Raw genomic sequence first — 11,197 nt, forward strand, 5'->3', positions numbered from 1 at the left:
GTTGTCCCGATAATATACAGTAAAATTTGACTTTTACTCTATTCGGTAATTCTAAAATTAATCACAATTTAAAATCAATAGTCTATGTCATCCTACTATAAGTCACACTTGAGGCATACTACGAAATTTCAAGTGTTAGGAGCTACAACACCGCACTTGAATTCTAGCCTATCCCATCAAGATGAAAGTGGTTTGTTGAGACATCTGGCCCTTTCACATGTGAACTGTACTAGGACGACTAGTACTTTACTGTTCTGTTACGTGCTACAGCTGTCTGAAGACTTAAAGTGGGCATAGATGAGGCTAAAGGTATCTATTTAGGCAATCGTTGTCTTAATAGGCATCATAACCGGGAGTTGCGCTCTATTCACAATTGGCAATCGTTGTCAGTCTGCCTAACCACTTGTTAATTTTTTGTGCTACAGCTGCCATTAATAACTGGAAGCCAAATTCTCAAGTTCCTATTTTATTAATATTAATTTGGTCATTAATAATGGGATTACAACATCGAAAATACTAATAAAATTTACTTTTGCTTTATTAATCAGATGTCAACTAACGATAACTCACCCTACGCCCTTAAGTCTATCATTGAGAAGGATAAATTGAATGGCACCAACTTCATCGAACGGCACCACAACTTGAGACTTGTTCTCATGAGAAGCATAAGGATGACTCGGCTGATGTCTCCTGCATTATGCTAGCCACCATGACATCCGAGCTTGCTAAAAGCTTGGAAGACTTTGGTGCCTATGAGATTCTTGAGCAACTCAAGGGCATGTTTCAGAAAGAAGCCCGTCAAGAACGTTTCGACACCATGAAACAGCTCATTAGCTTCAGGATGGTAGAGGGGTCTTCCGTCAGTGCGCATGCCGTTAAGATGAAGGGGCACATCGATCAACTCAAGAAACTTGATAACCCCCTGCCAGATGAGATGGCAGCAGACTTCATCCTAAACTCTCTCCCCAGCTCTTACGACCAGTTCGTAATGAATTTCAATAAGAATGTCTGGGTGAAGACAGTGTCGGAGAGCTGGGGAGAAGCCTAAACCCAAGAACCGGGGTTATGACGGTAAAGGCAAAAAGAAGGTTATTATTCCTGCCAAGTATGCCACCAACACTAACAAGAGTATTGCAAAAGTACCACCGCCGCCTCCTGAGGAGCGCCGGTGCTACGGATGCAACAAGATGGGGCACTGGATGCGTAAATGCCTCGAGCATCTAGCTGAGCTAGCAAAGAAGAGGGCCAATGGTGAAGGCTCCTCTAAAGGTATTTCAATATACGTTATTGAACTTTTCACTGTTTCCAGCAGCACATGGTATTTGATACCGGATGTGGTTACCACATCGTTAATGTCTTGCGGGAACCTAAAAACTGGAAGAAACTGAAACAAGGCAGCATGGAACTCATTGTTGGTGATGGGAAGAGAGTCCCAGTTCTTGCAAATGGCACATATCGTTTTGCTTGTCCGTCTGGCCTTGTAGTTACTTTGAATAACTGTTTGTTTGCACCTAGTTTGACCAGAAACATTATTTCAGTTTCTTTACTTGTTGAACAAGGATTTAAGTACGCTTTTAATGATATTACTATTTCTTCCTACTTAAATGATATCTTTTATTTCGAGGCTAAACCTCGAAATGGTATTTATGAGATTGTTGTTCAAATTAACAATAATGTATTTAATCTTTCTAAACGTATCAGATCTGGCATCAATAATACGTTTCTATGGCATTGCCGACTTGGTCACATAAGCAAGGCACGAGTTAAAAGACTCCAATCCAAAGGGATTCTTGTGTCCACAGGATCGGACTCTTTTGAAGACTGTGAATCTTGCTTAGCTGGCAAACTACCCAAGGACTCCTTCACTCATAAAAGTGAACGAGAAAAAGATATGTTAGGACTCATGCATACTAATGTGTGTGGACCTTTTAGATGCATGTCTAGAACCCATGAAAGATACTTCGATCAGATTGAGGTGGAGAGTATCTCAGCTCAGAGTTCATCAGTCATCTAAAAGAGCATGGAATTGTTTCACAACTCACTCCACCTGGCACACCTCAACATAATGGCGTGAGCGAGAGGAGAAATCGAACTTTGATAAACATGGTTCAATCGATGATGTGTAGAACTAACTTGCGTCACTCCTTTTGGAGTTTCACCCTTATGACTTCCTCCCGCATTGTCAATCTGGCTCCAACTAAGAAGGTGAGCAAAACCCCATATGAGATATGGCATGGGCGAAAGCCCAATTTGTCTTTCCTTAGAGTATGGGGATGTGATGCATATGTCACAAGTGATTCTGATGACAAACTCGATCCCCAAGGAGTAAAAGTTGTTTTCGTCGAATGCTATAACCAAAGCGGTCATTACCTCTTTCATCCTAATACAAACTCGATTTCTATCAAGAGGAAAGGTCATTTCCTCGAAAAGGAATTTCTCGATCGAGGAACTGAAGACAACATTGTCGACCTTGAAGAAATTCAAGAACCACAAACAACCGCTGAGGAAGTTGGAGCGTCTGATCAACAAGGTGTTGTTGCTGATATATCAGACATAAACACGAGCCTTCGCAAAAGTAGTAGAACTCCCGTACCAAATCCTAGATACCAATGGCATCTGGATGGTCCCGAAGTCCTATTAGTATCCGAGTCAAATGACGAACCTACTAACTACAAATCTGTTGTCTTGGATCCGGAATCTGTGAAATGGCAAGAAGCCATGAACACCGAGATGCAATCTATGCATGATAATCAAGTTTGGAACTTGGTTGAGCTACCCCCCGATGGTCGGGCAGTAGGGAGCAAGTGGATTTTCAAAAGAAAAACCGACATGCATGGAAATGTACAAACCTATAAAGCACAGCTAGTAGCGAAAGGTTTTACTCAAACTCAAGGTGTTGACTATGATGAAACTTTTTTGCCCGTTGCTATGACTAAGTCAATAAGGATATTGCTTGCCATAGCCGCATACTATGACTACGAGATATGGCAGATGGATGGCAAAACCGCTTTTCTTAATGGACACCTTTTGGAAGATGTCTATATGGTTCAGCCTGAAGGTTTTGTCGATCCTAAATATCCTAATAGCGTGTCCAAACTGAATAAGTTCATTTATGGACTCAAACAAGCATCTCGCAGTTGGAATCTTCACTTTGATGAGAAAATCAAAGAGTTTGGATTTATCAAAAATGAAGATGAGCCTTGTGTTTACAGAAAGGCTAGTGGGGGCACTATATCATTCCTCATCTTGTATTTGGATGATATATTGATCATTGGAAACAACATTCCTATGCTTAAGGAAGTTAAGCACTGGTTGGAATCTTGTTTTGCAATGAAAGATCTTAGAGAAGCCGCATATATTCTGGGAATAAAGATCTATAGAGATAGATCTAAACGACTTGTAGGGTTAAGTCAAAGTACTTACATTGGCAAAGTAATGACACGCTTCTCAATGGAAAACTCTAAGAAAGGAGTTGTTCCAATGACTAAAGGAATCGTGTTGAAAAAATCGCAATCTCCGGCAACGGACATTGAATCAAAGCACATGCAAGCAATTCCATATGCTTCTGCGGTTGGTTCTATCATGTATGCTATGTTATGTACTAGACCTGACGTCTCATATGCCTTGAGCATGATCAGTCGTCTTCAGTAGAGTCCTGACATTGGCCATTGGACTGCAGTAAAGGACATTCTGAGGTACTTGAATAGAACCAATGATATGTTCTTGGTGTTTGGAGGAGTGAAAGAAGAGCTCACTGTAAGGTGTTTCATTGATGCTAGCTTCCAGAGTGACCGAGATGTTTCTCGCTCATAATCTGCTTGGATGAAGAAATTCATAGCCAACCTCGATCTGGTTCCAAGTTTAGGAAAATGATCGACGTAATATGTGATAAACAGGAGCTATTGCTCAAGCCAAAGAGCCCAATTATCATCACATGGCCAAGCACATTTTAGTTCCACTTTGTACGATAATTACTGGAACATGAAGTGACATCGTAATAAGCAAAGTAGACACAGATCAAAATTTAGCAGACCCGTTCACTAAGCCGATGACTCAGGACAAGCATGATCAGCATAGAGATGCTATCGGGCTTAGATTTGCTAGTGATTTATTTTGATTTAGTATTTGGATGTATGGACGTTTAAGCAGTTGTACTTTCAGTTCACTTTTGATTTAATGGTTAAATGCAAACGTTGAATGATACAACTGCGTTCCTTTTAATACGTTTAATCCGTGAATATTATATTCTAAATTATCTGTAGTCGGTCAGATTCGTGGGAACGATTCTGAATTAAGACTATTCTGACTTTGGACTCAAGGAGTTGACTTCCAAACTCACAGGCCTCATTATGAATGACATTGGATGTAACTCGCATCAAATCATATTCATGGATCTTGATCATAAGATGTTTTGATAATGGTATACTCATTTAGTATCCTTAGACCTGAGATACATATTGGAAATTTCGTTTACCGAAGAGTATTCTTTGATCATGTTAACCGATGTTGCGTAACTGCCAATCATAAATGCATTGATTGGGAATATTCTGGAGTTCAGTGGGAGTTGTATGTAATCAAGATGGGATTATGTACTCTTACATGATATGTAACAGTTAGACATCTTGGCGCCCTCGTTGATTCAAACTGGTAAAGTGTGAGGCCTCACCCAAACTTACTGTGTGTTTGATTGGACCACTTTGACTCAATATCGAGAACTACAATAATTGAACACTATATGAGATTGATTTGATCCATGTCTCATTGTTCAATTGATGTCTTATACAGAAAGGATAGATGACAACGATTACTATAAGTTCATTATCTTGCAATAATGTATTACAAGATATTTTGGTTAATGAATTTAACAATGTCATAATCAGTCGGGGACAGCTATGTGTAGCTAGAGTACCTCTAGCTGTCAGCGTTGTGCTACTTGATCCAAAACTGTCCAAGTGGGAGACTGTAGGAAATATGGAGCGGTTCGGGTCAAGTCAACGCGGGCCGACCCGGTTATGACCCGTGAGAGTTACACCAAAGATAACGAACATCAAGCCCATTTAATTAGTTAACTGGGCCAGACACAATTAAGCAAGGTTCAATGGTGGATGAGGCTTTTAGTTTGGTGATTAGGCTCAAAGCCCATTGGGTTTAATTAACACTTAAACCCTAATCTTGTGCCTATATATACCTCACTTGTTATAACATAATGAGATCTTTAACACACAAGCACCTCACCTAAACCCTAGTCGTCACCACCGTCGCCGGACCACCCCCACCGTCGGCAACCACCGCCGCTGCGGGAGCTCCGCCGCCGGTCACCAGAGCCGCCGCCGCCGCATGCCACTACTGCCGCCGTGAAGTCGCCATAAGTTAGGAACTTACCTTGTTGTGTCACCTAGCATCGTTTGTTACTCTTCGGTGTCTCAACTGGTTATTCGTAACCGAGGTAAACTTAAATATCGTTATTTACGTTTATGCTCGTTTGGTTGTTTAGATCTCGTACTCGTATTGTTTGTAACCGGATCCTCGTTTGGGTTTCGTTATAGTGTTATTAGTTTTATCTTCTGTTGCGTTTTACTCATTTATTTATTAACACGATTAATAAATATGAAACCATTATTAAAACCGGGTTTAAACCGTTAAACCGTTTCTTTTACCACCATTGAAACCCAACAAACCGTACTGTAGTGAACATATGTATTTGCAAATACTTACACATGCCACAAAGGCGATGCCAAATGTACATCCATACAAGGGCCACGCATGCAAAATCAAGGGCCACACCATACAAGGGCCTAAATGACTGCAAAAGCTTTAAACATAACTGGCCATTAACTTTTGGTTAATCTACTTAACACATAACGTATGCACACTAGCCCCAAAAACAATAAAGAGAAAGGGGTCTTGAAACTCGCATGGATCTTTTTTTATCGTATATGAACTGAGAATCTTCCTTGTTATTGCTCTTTGAGTAATCGTTAAAAGTTAGGTTGTTATTAGCTAACTTAGGTTTAAGTGTTTAAATCTTATCATGCCTTAATAGCCCGGCTTACAACAATTCTAAGGCCAACAAGCTAATTTATCCGAAGCTTATTGCATGGCCGGATCTCATTAGTTATCGGTTTTGGCCCAACAAGGTCAATCACAAAGTGGGCCAGCCTCATCTGTAAAACATGACCTATTCGCAAGACAAGGCCCATTCGCATAGGCTTTGAACTCTGCACGGTAGGCTCTAACGGCATGGGCTTGGCCCATCCGCATGGTGGGGTCTAACCACATGGGCTTAGCCTATTCGCATGTTATGGGCCTATCCGTACCCTTGCCTATCTACAAATTTATTTAAGCCACCGGCAATTTGCCATGTGAACCCATTCACACATAGGAATTAGCCTAGGCCCATCTTCAAATACTAAGCCCCAGACCTATTGCGAGTATCTATCCCGTGGCCCATCTATATGGCTTATGTTGTTCATGCCAACCTGAAACCAGACTTGTTTAAAAACATTTTATAAAGAACTCGACGGATCGAGGAGTCTAAGTTCTAGGGCTCATTTTGGATCAAGTTTATAAATTTATTGATTCTCACAGCCCAATCTATAACCGTACCAATTTTAAAGTGATTCTAAACATGAAAAGCGAACCTTTTTAACGAGAACATACCTTAAATAAGCTAGATCTGGAATATGATTTGTAGACGTTATATGGTGTCAATCTCTTCACGTTTTCTTCTAATCTTGGCAGGATCTTAACGTATATGAAATCTGATCTTGAATCTGAGACAAAAATGAGACCTTGAATTGTAAAATGGATATTAAGGCCATTTTCTTAATTATAAACCCATAATTAATAAAATAATTTTTAAGTAAGCACATGCTAAATAAATAATAAAACTTTTTTTATTATTTACCGAAAATATCGGATGTTGCAATTAAACTTTGTCTTGACTTCTTTTGTGGTTACTGTCATTGATATTAAACACGCTTGATGAAGTATTGATGCTTGATTTGATCATTGATATTTAGCATACTTGAAGTATTGATGCTTGATTTGAGTTTTAACAAAGAATATTTTCAAAGAGACATTTTTATATATGGAAACAAGGTTGTTAGTGAAATTTTGGATACTTTGCACGAGTACTAAAAACAAGCTTTTATATATAATATATTGTTTCATGGATCTACGATAACCGTGTTAACAATAAACGAAACAAAAGTTATGTAGCAAAATAATCTATTTTATATAATTGAATGACAAAACAAAATTAATGTAGCAAAATGATCCAGTTTATATCGTTAAAACAAAAATTTATGTAACAAAATGATCTATTCTTAATAGTTGAATGACAAAACAAAATTAATATAGCAAAATGACCTATTTTATATAGTTAAATTAACTGTGATACTCTTATAACATTCTTCGATGAGAAACCATGTATTTCATTTTTAGTTTTTTTTTTAAAAGCGTACAAGTATAAGCTATTTGAGAAGAAAACAAATTAAGTTTTAATGAAATATTATAATAAATGATTAGAAAAATAAAACAAATGAAAGATGCGTCATCATTTTATGAAAAAAAAAAAGTGAATTACGGTTTTAACCTTGTGGTTTGTTCAAATCTATGATTCTATTTCAGTAATTTCAAATTTGTGATTTTTGTCTATGTAGTTTCATTTCACTTCCAATTAAACCTAACACTGCTAACTCCGTTAAGTATAGTCGTTAAACCCATTAGCGTGCCCTTCATGAGGGCAAATTTTGGCTCTTTTTTTTCCCAAATACACCTCAGCCCCTCATGTGAAGGGGGCTTGAAAATTAAGGTTGGGGTTTATTTGAAGAGAAAATGGACAAAACTGCCCCGCAAGTGAGGAGCACACCGATGAGTTTAACATTCAGACTTAATGGTGTTAGTTGACTCATGTTTAATTTCAAGTGAAATGAAATTAAATGGTCGAAAATTACAAATTTAAAACTATTAAACTAAAACAGTAAATTCGCACAACCAAGTAAATAAAAAATTGGATGTGTCTCACATGTGTGGATTCATGAAATTGATTTATTGGATGGATGGCAAGAACAATTCTACATGTTTATTAAAAACTTATTACCAAAAGTTAACTGCAACTTATTTACGTTCTAGTTATTTTATTTATGTATTTGGCGTCTACCTTGTGAGTGGTGAACTTGTGATAGTAATAATTTGACATTTGGAGGTTAAAAGTAGGAATTCAAGTAATGCTTCCTTTTCATTTTATTTTTTTAAGAAAAGCAGATGATTAATGATGTTGTGTCACTTGTGTGTGAGCTAAAATGGAAAGCAAAATTAACCCATCGCTTGTCGCAATGTCCCTCAGTTGGATCCTACGAGTCATAAGTGGAGCACTCGAGCATAAAATAAATTAAATTGTCGGAGCTCCAATGTTTATTTCTATTTGCTTTCTTAGTGTTCATATGTGCACGAGTATTATTAATGTAATCATTCTTCGTCCTTTTAACTTACTCATTTTAGCTAACTGTGTTTTTACCTCATTTACAAAAACTTATGGATTTGTCACTCGTCACGAACATGAGGCGAAGATATGTTGATGTCAGCAGATCAAACGAACATGAGGAAGAAACACTTATGGCAATAAATCAAAGCTATCAAATCACCATGAAAAAGAGATTTCAATGTCAACTAAAGAGCAACTTCAACGCTTGCAATGGCATGGAGACGGACATTCACATTATCGGACGCATAAGGTGATCACTACCTTTGCTTAGTGATACTTTGTATTGCAGTTAGGGAAACGACAAGTGAAATAAACTTTCGATCGGAGAATCGAGGAGAGGACTAGAGTATATTGGTTAACGTTCACTTGAAACTCTATAAATCGGTTATGTCATCACTATCCCTTAATCCTTAATCCCCCTCCCCCCTTTTCTAGTTTTCTACAGGGATCATAGGGCATTGGCTGGACCATGATCTACACACTTATAGTTAAATACACCATTTTTCATAATTAGATTGGTCGAGCCCGTCGTCAGGCCAGATAAATAGTTTAAAAGTTCAAAAAAATAAATATAAAACTTACAAATTAAAGACAAATTGTAGACTTTCAAATATTTTTCATGAAATAAATCCATATATTACATCTATGTAGCAGTGTATTACATATACTGATATTTGTAATATTATATATTGAATATGTATAACATATACTTTATATATGTAGTATGGATTTCTATAGTTCAGTTACCAAGAAGAGCTCTCTCACTATTTCTCCCTTCAGCAAACGTTGTCCTAAAAGTCTTTATAATAATATTATATTGAACGATAATAAAACTATGTTTATATATTGTTGGTATAGTCACTACTTGCTTGCCAATTATTCAAATAGAAAAATCGAAGAGTTAAAAAAGGAAAAAGCATTTGGCCCGTTCATTCCGGAAAGAGAGCGAAAATAACCGAGAATTTGTACCAGAACCTCAGAAAGTTGTATGTGTACAACCTCACTATAGTAAACCTCATGTTACTTTATGACACCTTTATATTATTTGAAAAAAGTAATATAATTTTAAATTTGGCTATATTTAACTTCTGTAAAATTTTTGTATCTGTCTGACACGATAAAAGTTTCGCTGGTAATTGACTCACGTCACTCGACATTTGATATCTTTGTGATAGGCCAAGAAAAGCGGGTTGTTGCCCATCAGGCCCAACAAGCCAGGCCCACCTTATAGAAAGTTGCATAAGGTAGGAGTTGCCGAGTTGCGGAATGCCAAGAAGAGCCCCGAACCCGTTACCGGGTCAAAAAGGTTACATGGGCCTGATAACAACTAAAATCGGGTAAGGGTAATTTTTAAAACATTTTGGAAGAGGTTAATCAGTAGTATAATAACTTATATCTATCTATACTAATAAAAGAAAATAATTATGAACGCATGGCATTCTAGGTTAATTCTTATTATCAAATTTTCGTCCAAATTACTTTTCTTCTATTGATGGAAAAAAAATATCATGGTTCTAAATATAATATTTATTATAAATTCAACATACCATAATTTTAACCTCCATTGATTGAATTATTAATGTCATAAATTATATTGTAAACATACTTAATATAAAAATAATACTAATATAATAAGTAGATGTCATAAAGATATTTTCTGTAAAATTTAAATGTATATAAAGGAGTTTATGTTTAAAGAGTACACTAACATTTTACTTTTAAGAAATCCTCATATTAAAAAAAGCTATAATAATTTTTTATTATTTTTTTACTAGTATTCAATGTTTAATAAATCTTTAAAATTCATAGACAAATTTTCCATTTTTTATATTTAGTATAAAACTATTGTGACATTTGAACAACAGTGTGTTTATAATCGGACATCATGAAAGTTGTTTAAAAAAGAAAATTTGGTGTTTTTTTTCATTTTTGTTTAGGGTTTTTTTTTTTGTGAAAGAACAATAATGAAGCAATGCCACTGGAAGCAACATTTAAAACAAAGACATTTAGATTTGAAATATGAAGTTAAAGATACTGATGGTAGAACAACTCATTCTTGATTTAAAATTCAATTACATTTGATGATATAAAACGATTGACTATATTTGTAATACATTTTTTATATAATATAAAGAGACTTAATTTGTATTAAATTATTCATTGTAACTTATACATTAATTTATTCTATATAATACACGGGTTTTTAAAGCTACTTTTTAATAAAATGATTTAGAAAGTAGTATTTGGCATGCATTTAGATTAACTTTCACAACTTTCTACATGTACGACATGTTTTGTTTTTAACTTATTTTTTTACCATAACATTTTTACTTGTAAGAAACGTTCGACTGCAATGAAACTATGAATGGATCACGTAGAAAAATCGCATATAAAACCCAACATAAGCCGTTAGGGCTATCCGTAGTGGGGGCGACAAATGGCCACAAAGTGGGATGATTTTTGGGTGACCCCCCCCCCCCCTCGCCCGATAAATGGGGCGATGAGGGGGGGAGTGTTTTTGGTCGACTGTGATTGTTTAATGAATATTATTATTATATTTGTGTGTGTGTGTGTGTGTATATAAAATGGTTAAAATAAAAAGAAATAGTTTTCTAAGAATGGTAAGAAGAACATAAAATTTGAAGTTTGGAAACTATGTACCATAAATCCTAGATCCTAGAAAACTATTGGACATTTTGGAAACTAACA

This window comes from Bidens hawaiensis, unplaced genomic scaffold, assembly GCF_021521415.1.
Source record: "Bidens hawaiensis isolate Kalapana, Puna unplaced genomic scaffold, B.hawaiensis_p1.1 tig00019794_1, whole genome shotgun sequence".
Classification (NCBI taxonomy): Eukaryota; Viridiplantae; Streptophyta; class Magnoliopsida; order Asterales; family Asteraceae; genus Bidens; species Bidens hawaiensis.